Here is an 18064-nt window from a genome sequence, read left to right as displayed (position 1 = left end):
ATTTTTAATAAATAACACTTGGAATTAGACACACGAACGAATTTAGTTAGAGACCGATAACTGGACACGACGTTAACGATTTTTGATTTAAAAACACAATTTGGACGTTTTCAACGAGGTTTTTTTTTAAGTTTTTTTCTTTAAGATAAAAAGGAATTTTTCTTTAAGCAGGAATCTTTTTGTTTATTTTGTTGTTCAAATATTATTTTCTTTTACACTTTTAGCGAATCGTTCGTTTATTGAATTTTTTTATTTATGTTTTATTTTTTGATTTCCATATAATTTATAATATGTATTTCTTATTTATTTTATTATATATTGGCATGTATGGTGTTTGTTATTATATGTGTGTTGTAGATTTTCTCATTTAAAAAAATTCTAGCGAGAGAGAGGAGCTATATTTATTATTGAGACACGGCCGTAACGACAACGACTAACGATGAACGATGATGATGAACAGAATTACAAATAAAAGATGATGCAAAAAGGCGACCAGGCAATGACTACAATGACGACGATTAGCAAAAAAAAAAGAAGAAATAACAGAAAAAAATATAAATAAAGAAAAAAATAAAAAAAGCAGCAGCAACATCAGTCAGTAAGCAAGCCAAGCAAGCAGCCAGCAAGCAAACCATACAACAAGCCAAGCCAGCCAGCCAAGGCAAAGCAAAGCCAGCAGTTAGAGTCAAGGAGCAGTCAAAAGCAATATCTCTTCTCCACACAAACACTCACACACCACGTACGTGTATGTGTGGAAGTTGAAAAAAAAATGAGGAGCGGCGTTAAGAAACGTAAGAAAAAATCCGAAAAAAATATATACAACAACAAATGTGGAAAAAAATCGAAGCGAAAAAAAATGTTCAAGAGAACATACAACAACAACAACGACGACGACTTGGGTTGGAAAAAAAATTGTAGTGGAAACGAATTTTTTTCATTCTGTTCAACTACAACAACCACAAAGGAGAAACAGCAGCAGTAGTAGTGAAACAAGAAGAAGCAGCAAAAGAAGGAAGAAAAAAAATCAAAGTAAAAGTCGTTAAGCAGAAAAAAATTCACATCGGGGACATACAGTGGGCCGGCAGCATGCAAGAAATAAGCACTGAAAAAAACTGTTAAAGAAAAAATCGCAAAAGGGAACAAAAAAAAATCACTCAAACAAGGTACCAAAGGCCAGAAAATCAAAGGAATGCAATCATATATGTTCAATTTATAAATGATTTTAAATATAAAGAACATTCGAGTGAATTGCTTTCAGGAATGATGTGGAATCTGGGTTTTCAAACTAGCGCGAGTCGATTTTGCCGTGCTATAACGGCCAGACATGTGATTTTAGCGGTGATCCTCAAATCTGTTGTGTATTTATGTCAAATCACCATCACAAATTGCACGATTGAGTGTTCGTCATTCGCCAGCAAGCGCACTTTTGCATAAATGACCAACCCACACAAGGCTCTCCAGGTGACTTGGTTGGTTAGCGCGCAAAACTGTCAAGTAGAGTCGAAAGGAACTCTTTTGGGAAAGTCCACGCCAATTGTCCAATGGCGAGGGTATCAGATCTAACCTGTTGACTTCAAGGCAATGTATCTCGGAACTAGTCTGGAACTAGACAAGGTTGTTTAGTATGTAATTGCCCAGGAATCTGTGTCTCGTGAAGGTGGAAACTTGTTTCCTTCTTTCACTGTCCTTGCAACTACACAACAGTAGTCCTAGAAGGGGAGTCTGAGTAGACTTGCATGCTTACCTAGCACCCAGTGATCCCTTCCACTTTGGTTTATAATTTGTATAGTGTGGTTTTCATCAAAAGTTCACTGCGCGCAAACATTTAAGTAGAGTCGAAAGGAACTCATTTTGGCAAGACCATACTAATCGTCCAATGTAGTGTAATTTACATTCTAATGTATGCTAATGGCGAATCCAGATCCAACCTGTAGCCTTGAGGTATCTCGGTAGTCTGGCACTACTAGTTAAGGTTGGTTGATCTGTAGTTTCCCAGGAATCTGTGTCTCATGACTGCTAGAGCCGGGCTTTTCACTGTCCTTTCAACTACGACAGACAGTATTCGTCGAAGGGGAGTCCGAGGAGACTTGCATGCTTACCCAGCACCCAGCGACATATTAGTACTGCCAGCAACCTTGATATATCTCTTCTACTTTGATTTTTGATTTGTATAGTGTGTTTTTCATCAAAAGTGGGCATTTAGAAGAAAGTGTCTGAAGGTGGGACTACTTTTAACTCCCCAACGGAAACCGCGTTGAAGATATTCAAAGCAGATCCCATTCCGTCCAATTCGCCTGTCCGGACCTAGCCTTGAGAGCTCATGCCTTTGACCAATAACGACGTAGTAGTATATGAATTCAATGATAAAAGCGCCGCCTGACTGTCAACAAACATAGAAATATTACCACGATTGTTCAAGCCATATCAAAGTTTGTATGTGGAGTAATATAGTCAAAAGGTTGGTTTAAGATCAGAGGCGATAGGTCCAAAATCCCTGTGTGGTAGGTGGCAATGCATCCACAATTGATGTCGATTTTTCGAAAACGACACCACCTCAGACAATATGGGTATGTGAACCCACATGCATGATCACAAGAATAATATGGCCTAATTCTTGTGATCATATCTTATCAATATATCTTCTTGTATTAAAACCAGTCACTGCAAAATTGGGTATCATGCGTGGAGACTTGGATTGCTCTACAATGATTTCTGTAGAATGAAGATGAGATTTTCCTAATTGTCCAGCATTGGAACATCTACGTATTAGGTTTCTAGGACATCGTTCCTTTGACAGTCTTTCTGAACTATCGGCCATGAAGTTAGAATATATGGATGCCTTTATTAGTCCCAGTAAATGATTGCCTAAACCGAACCTAGGAATCTCCTCGGGGTGCCCTTAAATCTGTCTGAAATCTGTCCTCTGAAACTTTCCCCTTCTACCTTCTTCTTTACCTATCTTACTCCATTTCATCTATTTTCATGCAGCACAAAGGGAAAAACTGAATGGACTCAAGTTAGCTGTACATCAGGATTTACAGTCCAATCCAGGTCCGAATTCAATTATTTCGATTGCTCCAAAGATCAATGTTAAAAAAAACATTTGATCGTGTTACTCAGACGAGTGTATGCTTCTTTCAAAACGTTTCAAATAGATAATGGGTTCAGAAACCCAGTTTTTTTTAAGTTGGTTCTTTCAATGGTGATGGAAAAGAATGACGATGGAAAATGTAACAAACGCTGAACTTTCCTGGAAGTTTTCTCATGTGCTTCAATTTGCTTTCAATTTTCAGTCATGTAGTCCAATCCTGGTTTTTCGAGTTAAATCATTCCTATTGCTCCAAAGAATAATGTTAAAAACATTTGATCGTGTTACTCTTGAAGGGGTAGGGTACAGAAACTTAGCTTCTTTGGAGTTGGCTCGTTCAATGTGGAAAATGTCGATGGAAAAGCGATGAAATGAATAAGTTCTAATCTTTGTATGAAAAGTAAGCCAAGGCTGCACCTTCTGGAAGTTTTCTCATGCGGAAATTTGCTTTCAATTTTCGAATACTCTTTCAGGAAAATTATGTACTATTTAGGATATTGCACGAACCTTTAGTTGAGGCTAATTCTGTTCATGGTTTCTTCGGAATTCACAAAGTTTTTGGTAATGGATCGCAATTTTTTTCTAAACTAAAGTTGTTGTTCGTTCTAAGATTTCAATGATAATACTCTTTTAAAATCTGTCACTGAAAAGGGGCCAAAACTAAGAGAGTGCAAGATATTTCAAGAAACTTCAAGCCCAAGACAAGGGAGGAAAACGAGGGGGTGGCAAAAATATATATAGAAGAAAAAAACGGCTACAATTTTTTTTCTTAAGCGAAAAAAAAATTTCACAACAAAGTATATAAAAATCTGAGAATACAACAGCAAAAACAAATGTTTAAGGAGAACATCCCTTAAATACAACAAAACAATAATAAATACCATTCGGTTAGAAGAAAAAAAAAACTATGTGGAAATGGACTAAACTCATACAGAAATTGGGTAGAAAATACCAAAAATAAAATAAAAAAAGCAGAAATCCACACGTAAATGCTGCGACGACGACGGTACGGTACGGTGTATGTGTGGTGGTGGTGTCGGCGATATCACATTGTATTTGTATCATTCATTACACTCGCTCGCTCGCAGGTTCTTCATGGACTTTACTGCTAAAGAAAGAAAAGAAGAAACAGAAGGAACAGGACCATTGTCCAGTCCATATTCATTGCTATATGTTTATAGGTGTATGAGTGTATCTGTACGTCATGCATTATTGTACATAAACATAAGAGAAGAAGCATGTAAGCCAGCAGTTGGCGAGGTGCTATAAAGTGACTACATACTCCCGGCCAGCAACAAAAACAAAAAACAACATCCAACAACAGAATGACAAGTTACTCAAGAAAGTTTTTTTTTTTTGTATTTCGCCATTGCCTTTATTTGAGAAAATTAAGTTCCAGCGCTTTTAAAAGCAAAGAAATCAAGAAAGAAATATTCGCTCTTATGTTCTTTGCGTTCTAAAGTAAAACTTTAACTTGCATCCCAAAACGAAGTGATAAAACGTCTATTTTTATTTTTTTGTTCTTAACAAACTGCAGCCAAGTGTTTCCACAGTTTCAGGCCCATCATTTTCTTCGGTCATCGTGGAAATATTTTTTCAAGAATTGATGTATTGATGCATGTTGTAAAGGAGGTCGGTCGGTACATTATATAACAGTTTGTGTTGGTCAAAGGTACGACAAGGTTGGCGTAGTTGTAAAGATGAACTTAATCAAATAGAACAGAAAAAAAATTACAAAAAAAAAAAATAAGAAAATGTTCACTTGGTCGCTTTTTATTAATGACCATTTGGAAGTGAGTGTTTGTGCATTGGTGCAATGAGTCTATATTCCTTTTTTCCAATTGGAAATCATTTACATAAGAGTGTATATTGGGTGTGAGATAGATGTTTTTTGTTTGTAACGTTCTTTTTTTATTATTTTTTTGCAATCATAGCAATACCCTCCTAATGTTTATGTAATTAACAACTACAGTGGTCAGGGTTAGTGTAAAGTTTTTGGGGAAAATATCTCAAATCTGTATTTAAGTTTCTTTTCAATATTTTTTTTATTTGTTTGGAAATCCCAAAATCAAAGTTTTACCTTTTGAATTTTATATTTCATCAAATTTTTATAAAACAAAATTGGTTTTATTAACAAATTACCAGGATACTTACCGTTTCGTTTGTTTTAATTACTTACAATTTAATATTTAAACAATTATTTCAAAAATAAATTTTTACCTAAAAAGAAAAGAAAAACAAAAATAATTAAAATGTTTTATTCCAGAGTTGAGAAAAATCTTAAATAATTCATAATCAAGACTTGGTCCAGTAATTAGCAATTATAAATCTTTAAAACAAGTTAAGAAACTTTATTCTGCCTAATCTATATTCTCTTCATCTTAGTGATAAAACTTTTTTGTTGAAAAAAAAATGTTAGAAATATTTTTGGCGAAATTCCCAATTTCCTAAGTTGTGTCGGCCTTTCTGCAAATCTCTTCAGCTTATTTTAATGTATAATCATGAAGTACCATAATAATGGACTTTGTGTTTTGCTGGGTTACCGAATTTAATCGTCTAGGTTTAACAAGTTAGGAAACTTTATTCTGCCGAATCTATATTTTCTTCAACTTTGTTATAAAACTTTTTTGTTTAAAGAAAATATTTAAAAAAAAAATCGGGTTAAATCTTTTTTCCGAAATTCCGAAATTTCCAAGTCGTGGTTGGCCTTGCTGCCAATCTCATCAGCTTATTTTAATTTATAATCATGAAGTACCATAATAATGGACTTGGTGTTTTGCTGGGTTACTGAATTTAATCGCTCTAGGTTCAACAAGTTAGGGAGCTATATTCTGCAGAGGAGAATCTAGGCAAAAAGAGGTCTAAAAATCGAGGTAGTCTTGCTTATATCTCAGTCTTTTATGAGCCGATTTTTCAATACCAAAATCCAATGATTTTTTAACCGATGTCTAATATTTCGAACTCAAAATCAGTGTTAGTAAGTCATCCGTCTTACTACCTCATCTCCAAGTTATTTGATTAATAAAACTATAAAAAGCAAGAGGGTTTTATCCGGCTGCGCAGAATCTAATATACCCTTCATCAAACTATACTTTAAAATAAAGATTGATAAAAATATTTGTTGAAAGAAAATATTTGGTGAAAAAATTAAAACAAAGCGTTGAAAAAAAGTGCCGCTGATGTATACAGATTGTTAACAAAAGCTTATGGTTTGTGTGTTACAGAAGTGATGATTTTGATACGGAAGACAAAGATCCCTCAGGCCAGCCAAAAAGTTTAAAGACCAAGAATTGGAGGCATTACTCAATAAACACTGTTGTAAAACTCAACAAGAGCTTTCAAAATCATTGAGAAATCCTTTATAACCAGATACTCAATCAGCCATTTTTTAAACGTTTGCAAGCAGCATGATTCATCCAAAAGCAGGGAAATTGGGTAATGCTGCTTGAATGCTGTCCATTACGATAACCCGAAGCGTAAGAGATCGCAACTGAAGCCCGGCCAACCAGCCGAAACGACACCAAAGCCAAATATCCATGTCGCTAAGGTAATGCTCTGTATTTGGTGGGAGCAAAATGGTCCTATATATTATGAGCTGCTGAAATATGGTTAGACCATCACAGGGAACCGAAAAATAATCAGAATATGCGGCCAGACATGAAACCGTAATATTCCATCACGACAACGATCGGCCACATTATTTTTGACTCACTCGCCTTATAGTCCAGGCCTTGCCCTGTCCGAATACAATTTGTTTTGATCGAAGCAGAACGCTCTCTCTGGGATAGGCGGTTCACTTTGGAAAAGAGTATCCGAAATTGGCTTGATTGGTTCTTTTGGCTCGGAATCCATGTTGCCAGAATATCGGGAAAAGTATTGTAGAAGTGTTTCAAAATAAAAGCAAAAAATTTAAAAAATACCGCATTTTTAAATCATACACCCAAAAGTTTTGTGATTTTGTAATGCGATATTGGGTTTAATGAAGCTTAGTGACACTGTATTGAAGTATTCTACATTAAAGCCAAATTGCGACTTATCGGCATAAAGAGAACATTCTGGTTGTGTTTAGGATTAGTAAAAATGGAACATTACATGAGAAAACAACCTTGCACCATGATTACTTTGTTAATCGTCAAAATTTATTATATTCTGAGAACCGTCATGTTATTGTTTGGTGTGTATTTAGGGTCATCTGTTGCTGGTACTCGATATCGCCACAATTTTATTTTAAAACTCTAGGCCATTAATGTCTAATAATTGGGTGGTTTTCTTTGGAAGTCGGATATACCTATAGGAGAAGAAAAGCTTTTTATTTTGTTGGTTATTTAAATCTAGTTTTAGAGCCATTATTTATTTTACTTTTGCAGAGCTTTAATAATTGTCAGAAACTGAAGTTGTTGATTGGCAGCGGCTGGGAATGGAATCGGGGCTCCAAATACCATCATGAACGATGTCATATTCCATACATAAAGGCATCGATAGGTCTTTCAAAAATAAAAATTTCGATGAACTCCTAAGGACTGCTTTATTTTAATTTAAAGCTAGGAAGTACCATTTAATTACTGCATGAGCCATTTACTGGTGGTGTACCTTCTGGTTTCGATAATCAGAATTGGCTGCCGAGATCCAGTGTATTAATAAAAACAAGCCTACAACAACGCCTACATTGAAGATGCTGCATTTTAATCCATTACATTGTAATGAATGATTTTTGCTGTAGAGTTTTCTGGATAATAGTGTCATTTAATTGCGTTCAAGAATTGGTATACGAAAGAACCTACTAAGTACTTTACATCGTTTTTTGATTAATCCCACTGTACGAATGAATAAAAAAAATACACGAGAAAAAAAAACTTTAGCGATTAAACAGCAACAACAAAAAAACTGCGCCCTTTTTGCATGCCATACATGAACAACAACAGCAACAACAATAATAATAAAAAATACATAGGTATATCAATTTGTATGGAGAAGATATGAATATACAATGAAACAACAACAGCAAAAACAACAACCAGAAGAAGTTAAAGATGAAGAAGAAATAACAGTGTTGTATTGTAAAGTAAGCAAACTTACACAAAAACAAAAAAAACATATACGGAGCAGCATGAGAGCTAAAACAACGAAAGAAATAAAAATATCCATATGTATGAGCAGTGATGAGAGGAGATGAGGCGAGATGATATTGTGTAGTGGACAACAATATAAACAACAACAGCAAGCAACACACATGTTGGTTGGCATGTTGTTGTAGTTAAAAGTAAAAAAGCAGTAGTTGTATAAGAATTCAACCACGACAAAAAGAATTGGATCAATTTTATTTTATACACGGCGGCTAACGACACAACGACAGCGACAATGTTAAACTGGCAACAACAACAATAATCAAGCTTAAGAGCAACATACAACATAAACTACTGCTACTACTACGGCGACAACATTGCTCTATAAAAGCGAATGGTCATACATAACAATAACAACAACAATTTACTACATTATGCTGCTGTCGCTGCTGCTACTGCTGTTGTTGTTGTAGTACTACATAACAGTTCCACTTCTTTTAACTTTAATACAGCAGGCAAAGAAAAAGAATGAACCAAGAAAAAAAAATTAAAAACAAACATTCGAAAAAGAATTGAGTTTCTTTTGGTCGGTCATGCAAAAAAAAAAGATTGGAAAAAATTTTGAAAAAAAATTTCCAATTTTTTTTTTTTATTTTTAATAAAACCAATAACTCAAGCTTTCTTGGTCTAACATAAACGTAAAAATCCTTAAGAGTAAAAGAATAAGACTCATGACAGCAGCTGAATAAAAAAAAAAAACATCACACACACACATACGAATGAGTAAAAAAAATGGGAAAAAATTGTGGGGAGAACATTTTTTTTTCCTTTTGCTGTTGCCACATTTTTATTTTTCTGCACAGAAAATAAAAATTCTCAAACAAATAAAGAAAAAAAAAACTTTAAGAAGACCCTTTATTTTTTTTCCTGCTGCTGCTTTTGTACACACAAATACACAATAATAAGGGTAAGAGATACAATTTTTATAAGGTTGAGAGAAAGAAAAAAAAAAAAAAAGTCAAAGTAGTTGTATTGTACAGGGAGGGTGGTGGTGGTGAGGTGAGTGGGTGAATGAATGAATATGTGTGCTAGTGTTGAGGTTCGTTGCTGTGTATGTTGGGTTTAGCGAAAACAATCCACTGAACCCAACATGGTAGGTAATGTTGTTGTTGTTTTTGTTCTTGTTCTTTCTGTTGCAGTTGATGATGACGACGGCAATCATAATGATGATGTTTGTTTTTTTCGTTGTAAAAAAAAATAATATTATATACCGGCTTTACAGTCACCACACGCTCTCTTTTACAAATTCACAAACTCATACAAAATTTCACGTTCGTACAGTGTTGTTAAGCTAATTAGCACATTCTCCTTCCTCATCGATCAATCTATTCCAGAAAAAAATATTCCTTTTTTATTGAATTAAAAAAAAAAACTTCCATTTAAAGCACATCTTCAGATCCAATCATTATAAATCGTCAAATAATCCACTCTAGGCTTGACGGCTTATTTTAGATGAATAGCTCTCTTTTACAAATTTACAAACTCATACAAAATTTCACGTTCGAACAGTGTTGTTGGTCTAATTAGCACATTCTTCTCATCGATCAATCTATTCCAGAAAAAAAATATTCCTTTTTTATAGAATTAAAAAAACTTCAAACTTCAACAAAACTAGTCTTCCATTTAAAGCCAATCTTTAGATTCAATAATCATAAATCGTAAAAGAATCCTCTCTAGGGCTTGACTGCTTATTTCATCTGAATCGCTCTCTTTTACAAAATCACAAACTCATAAATAATTTCAGGTTGGTGCAGTGTTGGTAAGCTAACTAGCATATTCTTCGATCCAATGATTATAAAACGTAAAAGAGTCCACTCTTGAATCGCTCTCTTTTATAAATTCATAAACATTTTCACGTTTGTACAGTGTTGTTCTCCTCATCGATTGATCTATTCCAAAAACAAGTTATTACTTTACTTTTGTTACAGAATTAAAAAAAAAAAAAACTCAGTCTTTTATTAAAAGCTCAACTTTAGTTCTAATGAATTTAAATCGTAAAAGAATATACTATATGCTTGACGGTTTATTTCAGCGGGATCCCATCTAAGAGTATCCGATCCATTTAAACTTTCTTCTCATAATAATGATTGGATTGAAATTGACATGTGACATTGCTTCTGACGTTTCACTGAGCCAAATATAGCACCTTCCTTTTCATGTTTAGCTCATTGTAGGGCAAATTATATCCAGGATATTGTTATTCCCAGTACTTTTATCTCATTTCAGGTTCATCCACTGTTTTTAATATCTTTCTATTCCAAGTGGTCTTTGCCCAATCACTTCTTCTAGGGCTTATCGGCTTATTTCAGCTGGATGATTTGGAATAGCCGGAATATATCACTTTCCTTTTCTTGTTTAGCTTCTTGTAAGTCCTGTACAAATTGTCTCCAGGATAGTCTGTCATTCACTAGTACTTGTATCTCATTCCAGCATCTTCCACTGTTTTGTATTCCAAGTGCTCTTTGGTCGATAACTTCTTTTAGGGCTTGAGGGCTTATTTCAGCTAGATTCTTCTTAGAATCATATTCTATTCATTTCCATTTTCTTCTTTTAATAAAGATTGAAATAGTCCGAATATAGCCCATTCCTTCACCTTCTTTTTCTTGTTTAGACATTTTCTCCAGGATACTACTTTTATCTCTTTCCTTCTTCTTCCACAGTTTTCAATTTCTTTGACTATCTTCCTATTCCAAGTTTCCTATTCCAACTGGTCTTTGGCCGACTTCTTCTAGGGCTTGACGGCTTATTTCAGCTAGAGTCTTCTTAGAATCATATTCGATTCATTTCCATTTCCTTCCCTTAATAAAGATTGGAATAGGCTGAATATAGCCCCTTTTTTCAAATTCTTTTTCTTGTTTAGTTCCTTGTAGGGCCTGTAAAAATTGTCACCAGGATATTCTGTCATTCATTTTTGTACTTTTATTTCATTTCAGCTTCTTCCATTGTTTTCAATATCTTTGACTGTCTGTCTATTCCAAGTGGTCTTTGGCTGATCACTTTATCTAGAGCTTGTCGGATTATTTCACCTGTATTCTTCTTAGCAGTATATCCGATTGGAGTATCGTGCGTCTAAATGTACGATGTTGCCATAAGATCCAGTCTATTGTCGTTCGAGCTAAGTAGATGATTGGTATGCTGTAGCAGGTCCTAGGATAATAGCGCTGCAATCTGTCGTTGTCTAGAAACAACGCCATCTGTGTATTTGGTGTACTGGTAGGGGGAACCTTGTTAATATTTGATTCCTCTCTTTTTTTTCTAGGCGGTGGCGGTAGCCTGACTTTAGCCATGATGTTATCCTCTTTTCCTGGGGGTGGGGAGTTCAGGAGTCTTCTTGGATGGATTGTTTGGAGGGGGTTGAAGCCATTTAATTTTTAAAACTCGAAAACCATGATGAACATTTTTGGTCCTCTACCAGGGATCGAAGTTGGGTTGCTTGGTTTTGTAGGCAAGTCTTTAATTATCAGTTATTAATTTCTAGACCAACATTTTCTAAGTGGACAACTTATGTTTTGGTTGCATATCCTAATGTTTAGTAGACAGAAACCAGATGCTAAGTCCTCGAGCAGAAAATGAAATGGAGACAGTATGCATCCCTGCCTCAAATGGTTCTGAGAGCCGGCTGGTTCTATATGGTTCTTAAGTAATTAAGAATTTTTGATGGCATAGAGTGAACGGAGAATCCCCGATATTTCTTACTTTAAGAAAGGTCTCCTATTTTAGATATTTTTTTAGAATACCTTGTAGACAATCGTATAGCAATTTCTCTACGCATCAGATTTTCTGGAAAAGTGTACAAATACCTCGGCTGTAGTTACTTTGGACTACTGCTGAATTTGGACTAATTCATACTTATTTTCCAACTCAGCATATTTACTAAACGATTTTTCATTATGCTCTGATGTAAATAAACATTTCAGGTCCTTTTTATTGATCAACAATTTCGGTTACATTAGAAATCATTTGCTTCTTAGGAGTCTTCATTTTCAGTTTTTCAGCAATTTTTTTACTAAATTTTTCTTCCCCACACATTTCCTGCAGAAGACGTTTTTGACTAAAAACACCATTGGCATCACTATAGTGTGCTATTTAGACCTCAACAACTGTATTTTTATATAGCAGCTTTAAGAAAAAAACACATGCCGTGACTGTTAGTTGCAACATCATACCCTCAATAGAAAAATTAAATGCAAAAAATTAACGGAAAAAATACTATGTTCAAAAGGTAGAAATGTTTAAATACCATGCCAACCCAAAACCTTAACAGCACAGCAAAACAACATTCAGTTACTCAGTCATGCACTCCTCAGTCACTCACTCATTCATTTACTCATTTATTCACAGTCATTCATTCAGTCAGCCAGCCAGCCAAAGAGCCAGCCATTTGGTATTAAATGTGGTTATATTTGGTTATTTAAACCCAAGCGTAATGCTTACGGGCAGACTGGCATGGTTTAGTTTGGTAGAAAAATACATTTTTTTTAACATTTCTAAACTGCAAAAAAAAAAATAAAAATAAAATGGTACAAACCTCCCTTTTTAACGTAAGTTAACAAAAAAAAAACATGTAAAAGAAACCTTACAACAACAATTTAAAAACGGTTAAAAGTTGTTGCAAGCTAAAATAAAAAATAAATAAAAAGGAAGGCGCTTGTAGAAAGAAAAATTTCCCCATGTTGGTCAGTCAAAGTAGAAAAGAAACTGTTAAAAAAATTATATATATTGTTGGTTGTATAAAATTACAACAAACTCGAACGTACACTCATACTTACAACAGGGCTATATTGCTGTTGTAAGCCCTACAACAAATTACAACAACCTTATTGTCTCGTCAGGGCATTAGTATAATGTTGTTGCTCAAGTCGCCGTCGCTCTCATTCTCAATGGAAAATGTTGTTCATTGAAAATAACAAAAAATAACAGCAGTGTTTTAATTTTTAACAAACGAACAAATGTTCATTATAAAATAAAATAGCTAAAAGTTCATAATAAATAAAACTAAAATAAGTTAAATTTTAAAACATATAAAGTAAAAAATACAGCGCTGATTGATTAATTTCTTTAAACGATCAAAACAGATGGCATCATCATTACTTTAAGGCGAGCAGAGAGAGAGAGAAAGAAAACGAGAAACAATATAAATAAACGATAAAGAGTGATGCCAACTATTAGCGAATACTGGTACAAAGAGTTTAATGCTTAAAAAATAACATTTAAACTTGACCTAACAATTTTTTTATTACCATAAGTATGTGAGCTTAGTTGAAATGTACATATAAGGAATTCTGAAATATTATAGTAATTCAATATGATTTCTCGAAGACAATCGTCATACAAACCATATTTCGCTAAAGTTTTTGGTCTGTTAAGTTTACAGGGGGGTTACTCTCTATTGCGATGCGAAAGCAATTTCGATACGAAAGGTAAATGCGATAAGAATACAATTTGGTACTCTGCGTCGTCTACGCAAACTCTTTCGCATAATGAAGCAACACAGGCACCACAAAATAAACAATAGCGAAGAATGACAAAATGAAATGTCAAAACTTGTAAATAAAAACATTTTAAACAAATTTTTTGTGCGATGCGAAAACGCAATAAAGGGTACCAATTGTACCATTTTTCTTTCGCATCGCAATAGAGAGTAACCCCCCGGATTGTAGAGAAATTTGAGAAAGAATTTCCCTGGGGATTCAGAAATAGAGTGCGAATCCTCACCATCCTTAGTACTTCTTATGCCTTCCTCACAGGAATAACTCTGTCTAAAGAATGCGAATGAAAATATTTTAAGAATTCAAACAGAGTTTTTGATCGCATTCGTCATCCGATCCATATTTTGCTGAAGTTTCGCTGAATGCGAACAGTATAACAGAGTTTTATCTAAGTCGGTCTATGCAAAATTTCATAATAACTGTAATATAGATAGATAACTGCAAATCCAATTACCGTTAAAATACTGTTACCGTCATAATCGATAATACTGTTAACTCTACACTGCATTACCGATATTCTATAAATCTTTTTAAATACCGTTGTAGATTAAATAGCCAACCTTGTTTAATACTCCCCAGTATTCCCAATTTTTTTTTTCGGAAATTTCTGAAAATCTGCCGGAGTTTTTTCCATTTTCCTTATTTAAATTCAATGTTGAAAATGGGAAAAAGTAACAAACTTCCGAGGATTTTTTATTCATAATAACATCTTAAAAATGAGGTATTTTTTAAAATATTTAGCTTTTATTTTGAAACATTTGTACAATATAAATTTATGCAAAGTGTTGGCCATTGTTAGCTATGACCTTTCCCATCTTTCTAGCAAACATATGGATTTCGCGTCATATTTTGAGGCCAATAACGAACCAAGGCAATTTCGGATAATCTGAGAGAGCATTCTGCATCGATCAAAAGAAATAGTATTAGGTCGGGGCAAGGTGTGGAATATAAGGCGAATGAGGTAAAACGTCGCAACCACTTCATTCGAAATAGTTTTAAACAGGTATTGCAACATTTGGCCTAGCATTGTCATGATGGAATATTAAGGTTTAATGTCTGGCCGTTTTTCGGCAAATGATTGCTTCAAACGATTCATTTGCGTTCGGTACAGCTTACCTGTGATGGTCTGGCCAGATTTCAGCAGCTCATAATAGATAGGACCATTTTGCTCCCACCATTAGCGTCATGGATATTTGGATTTGGTGTCGATTCGGCTGGTTGACCGAGATTCACATACGATCTCTTACGCTTCGGATTATCGTAATGGATCCATTTTTCATCGCAAGGAATGATTTTCTTTCACAGCGTTCAAGCATCATTTCGGACATGCAAATTCGTCATTTAAGGTCTCTCGGCTCTGTCACAATTCGTATGGTACCCAATTTCCCTGTTTTTGGATGATTCCAGCTGTTCGCAACCCTTTTGAAATAGCTCCTTGAGTAGCTCCCAATGATTTAGCCAGCTCTTGTTGAGTTTGACAACAATCTTCATGGAGTAATGCCACCATTTCTTGGTCTTCAGACTTTTTTGGCTGACCTGGTCGAACTTTGTCTTCCGTGTCAAAATCACCAATTTCTGAACCGAACAAATCATCTCTCGCAAGTTGAAACCGATGTAACACATTCACCATAAGCTTTTTTATACCCTACCCTGAAAGTTTGTCATTCCGTTTGTAATTTCTACATTTTTAATTTCCGACCCTATAAAGTATATATATTCTGGATCCTTATTGATAGCGGAGTCGATTAAGCCATGTCCGTCTGTCTGTCTGTTGAAATCAATTTTCTGAAGACCCCAGATATCTTCGGGATCCAAATCTTCAATAATTCTGTCAGACATGCTTTCGAGAAGTTTAAAATCAGAAAAATCGGTCCACAAGTGGCTGAGATATGAGGAAAAAAACCAGGACAACCTCGATTTTTGACCTATATATGGATTACTAAGTCAAAATCGGAAAAAAAAATTTGTAACCCGATTTTTTTTTCAACAAAACTTTTTTTTTGCTATTAAAAAAAATTTAAAAAATAAAAAAATTTTAAAATTAAAAAAAACAAGTAAGAGTGCTATATTCGGCTATGCCGAATCTTATATACCCTTCACCTTTGTTGTGGATGCATTATTATTTTTTATAATTAGTATATACATATGTATGTATGTACATTGCCCACTTTCAGCGTACAGCATCCTAAATTTATCAAGAACACAAAAAACAACAACAACGCCAAACGAAACAAAACACCAAAAGAAAAAACAAAATACGCAAGGCAATGAAACCAACACACATCCAAACATACAGTGGTGGTCAAAACATATGCAACCAGCAACAGAATTTTACAAAAGTGGTTCAAACTACTTTAAGATGTAAACAAAAATATTCATTTGCTTATAATATTTTTTAATTAATGCTTTAAAAATAAGAATATGAAATTTAATTCAGAATTTTTTGCATTAAAAAGAAAAAAAATTTAAAAAACTACGTATGGGTTGATATTTCATTGGCCAAAACATATGCAACTAATTGCTTTTAAAACATTTCTGTCTATAAAACTTAATATTTCGTGGCAAATCCTATATTTTCAATGACGGCCTTACATCGGCAAGGCTGTGAAGCTATCAAATTGGCAATAAAATTTGCAGGAATAGCGTTCCAAGCATCTACCAATCCTTGAAACATAATATCTGAATTAGTGCAATTTTCGGTGTCGATTCTTTGATTAACGATTGCCCAAATGTTCTCAATGGGATTTAGATCTGGTAATTGTGGTGGCCATTCCATTACCGAAACTCTTTCTTGTGCTAACAACGATTTAACAACATGTGAAGAATGCTTGGGGTCGTTATAGTGCTGAATAACTCATCCAAGAGGCTTATTATCCTCAGAATTTGGAAGCATTACTCTTTCCAAGATGTCTCTATAGATAAATCCATCCATTATTTCATTAATTTAGAGCGATTGGCCAACTCCAGCAGCAGAAAAACTGCCCCCATACCATTACGTTGCATCCTCCATGTTTCAGTGTCTTTTTGCAGTATGTGCTTGAAGCCGCGTGTTAAGTGGTCGTCTTACGTAACACATGAAATCACTTCCGATGATATTAAATTCGGATTCGTCGCTAAATAGGACAGTCGTCCATTTGTTTTCTGGCCAATTTAAATACTCCATAGCAAACTTCAAACGTTTCTTTTGATTACGTTTTGATATAAGCGGTTTTTGCGCGTAGGGAAAACGTCGGTGAAGCATGCAGGATGCAACGTAATGGTATGGGGGTTGTTTTTCTGCTGCTGGAGTTGTCCCATCGCTCTAAATTAATGAAATAATGGATGGATTTATCTATAGAGTCATCTTGGACAAAGTAATGCTTCCAAATTCTGAGGATAATATGCCTCTTGGATGAGTTATTCAGCACGATAACGACCCCAAGCACTCTTCACATGTTGTTAAATCGTGGTTAGCACAAGAAAGAGTTTCGGTAATGGAATGGCCACCACAATTACTAGATTTAAATCCCATTGAGAATATTTGGGAAATCGTTAATCAAAGAATCGACCCCGAAAATTGCACTAATTCAGATATTATGTTTCAAGGATTGGTAGATGCTTGGAACGCTATTCCTGCAAATTTTATTACCAATTTGATAGCTTCACTGCCTTGCCGATGTAAGGCCGTCATTGAAAATATAGGATTTGCCACGAAATATTAAGTTTTATAGACAGAAATGTTTTAAAAGCAATTAGTTGCATATGTTTTGGCCAATGAAATATCAACCCATACGTAGTTTTTTAAATTTTTTTTCTTTTTAATGCAAAAAATTCTGAATTAAATTTCATATTCTTATTTTTAAAGCATTAATTAAAAAATATTATAAGCAAATGAATATTTTTGTTTACATCTTAAAGTAGTTTGAACCACTTTTGTAAAATTCTGTTGCTGGTTGCATATGTTTTGACCACCACTGTACGTTTAATTGTATAAAAAACAACAACAACGCCAAAAGAAACAAAATACGCAAAGCATGCACATTCAAACATACGATTTGTTGATTTTTTGTCAAAAAAACCAACACACATCCAAACAAACGTTTAGTTGTATAAAAAACAACAACAACGCCAAAAGAAACAAAAAACAAAAAAAACCAAATACACAAAGCTTGCACACCCAAGCATACGTTTTGTTGTTTTTTTGTCAAAGCATGCAATACATTGTGTTTTTTGATGAAATTTTCAGAGGTTGTCTCGGATTTTTGCTCATATCTCCGTTATTTATGGACGGATTTTGCTGATTTTAAATAGCAAAATTCTCGAAAGTATGTCTGACAGAATTGTTGAAGATTTGGATCCCGGAGATATCTGGGGCCTTCAGAAAA

General features: G+C 34.4%; 1 protein-coding gene across 1 annotated transcript in view; it reads right to left on the bottom strand.

The window, feature by feature from the left end:
• The window catches only part of psq (pipsqueak), a 205157-nt gene that overhangs the window by 142784 nt on the left and 44309 nt on the right, over window positions 1–18064 (bottom strand). The gene's annotated exons all lie outside the window — the stretch shown is intronic.

This window comes from Calliphora vicina, chromosome 5, assembly GCF_958450345.1.
Source record: "Calliphora vicina chromosome 5, idCalVici1.1, whole genome shotgun sequence".
Classification (NCBI taxonomy): domain Eukaryota; kingdom Metazoa; phylum Arthropoda; class Insecta; order Diptera; family Calliphoridae; genus Calliphora; species Calliphora vicina.
This window is presented reverse-complemented; position numbering and strand designations above follow the sequence as displayed.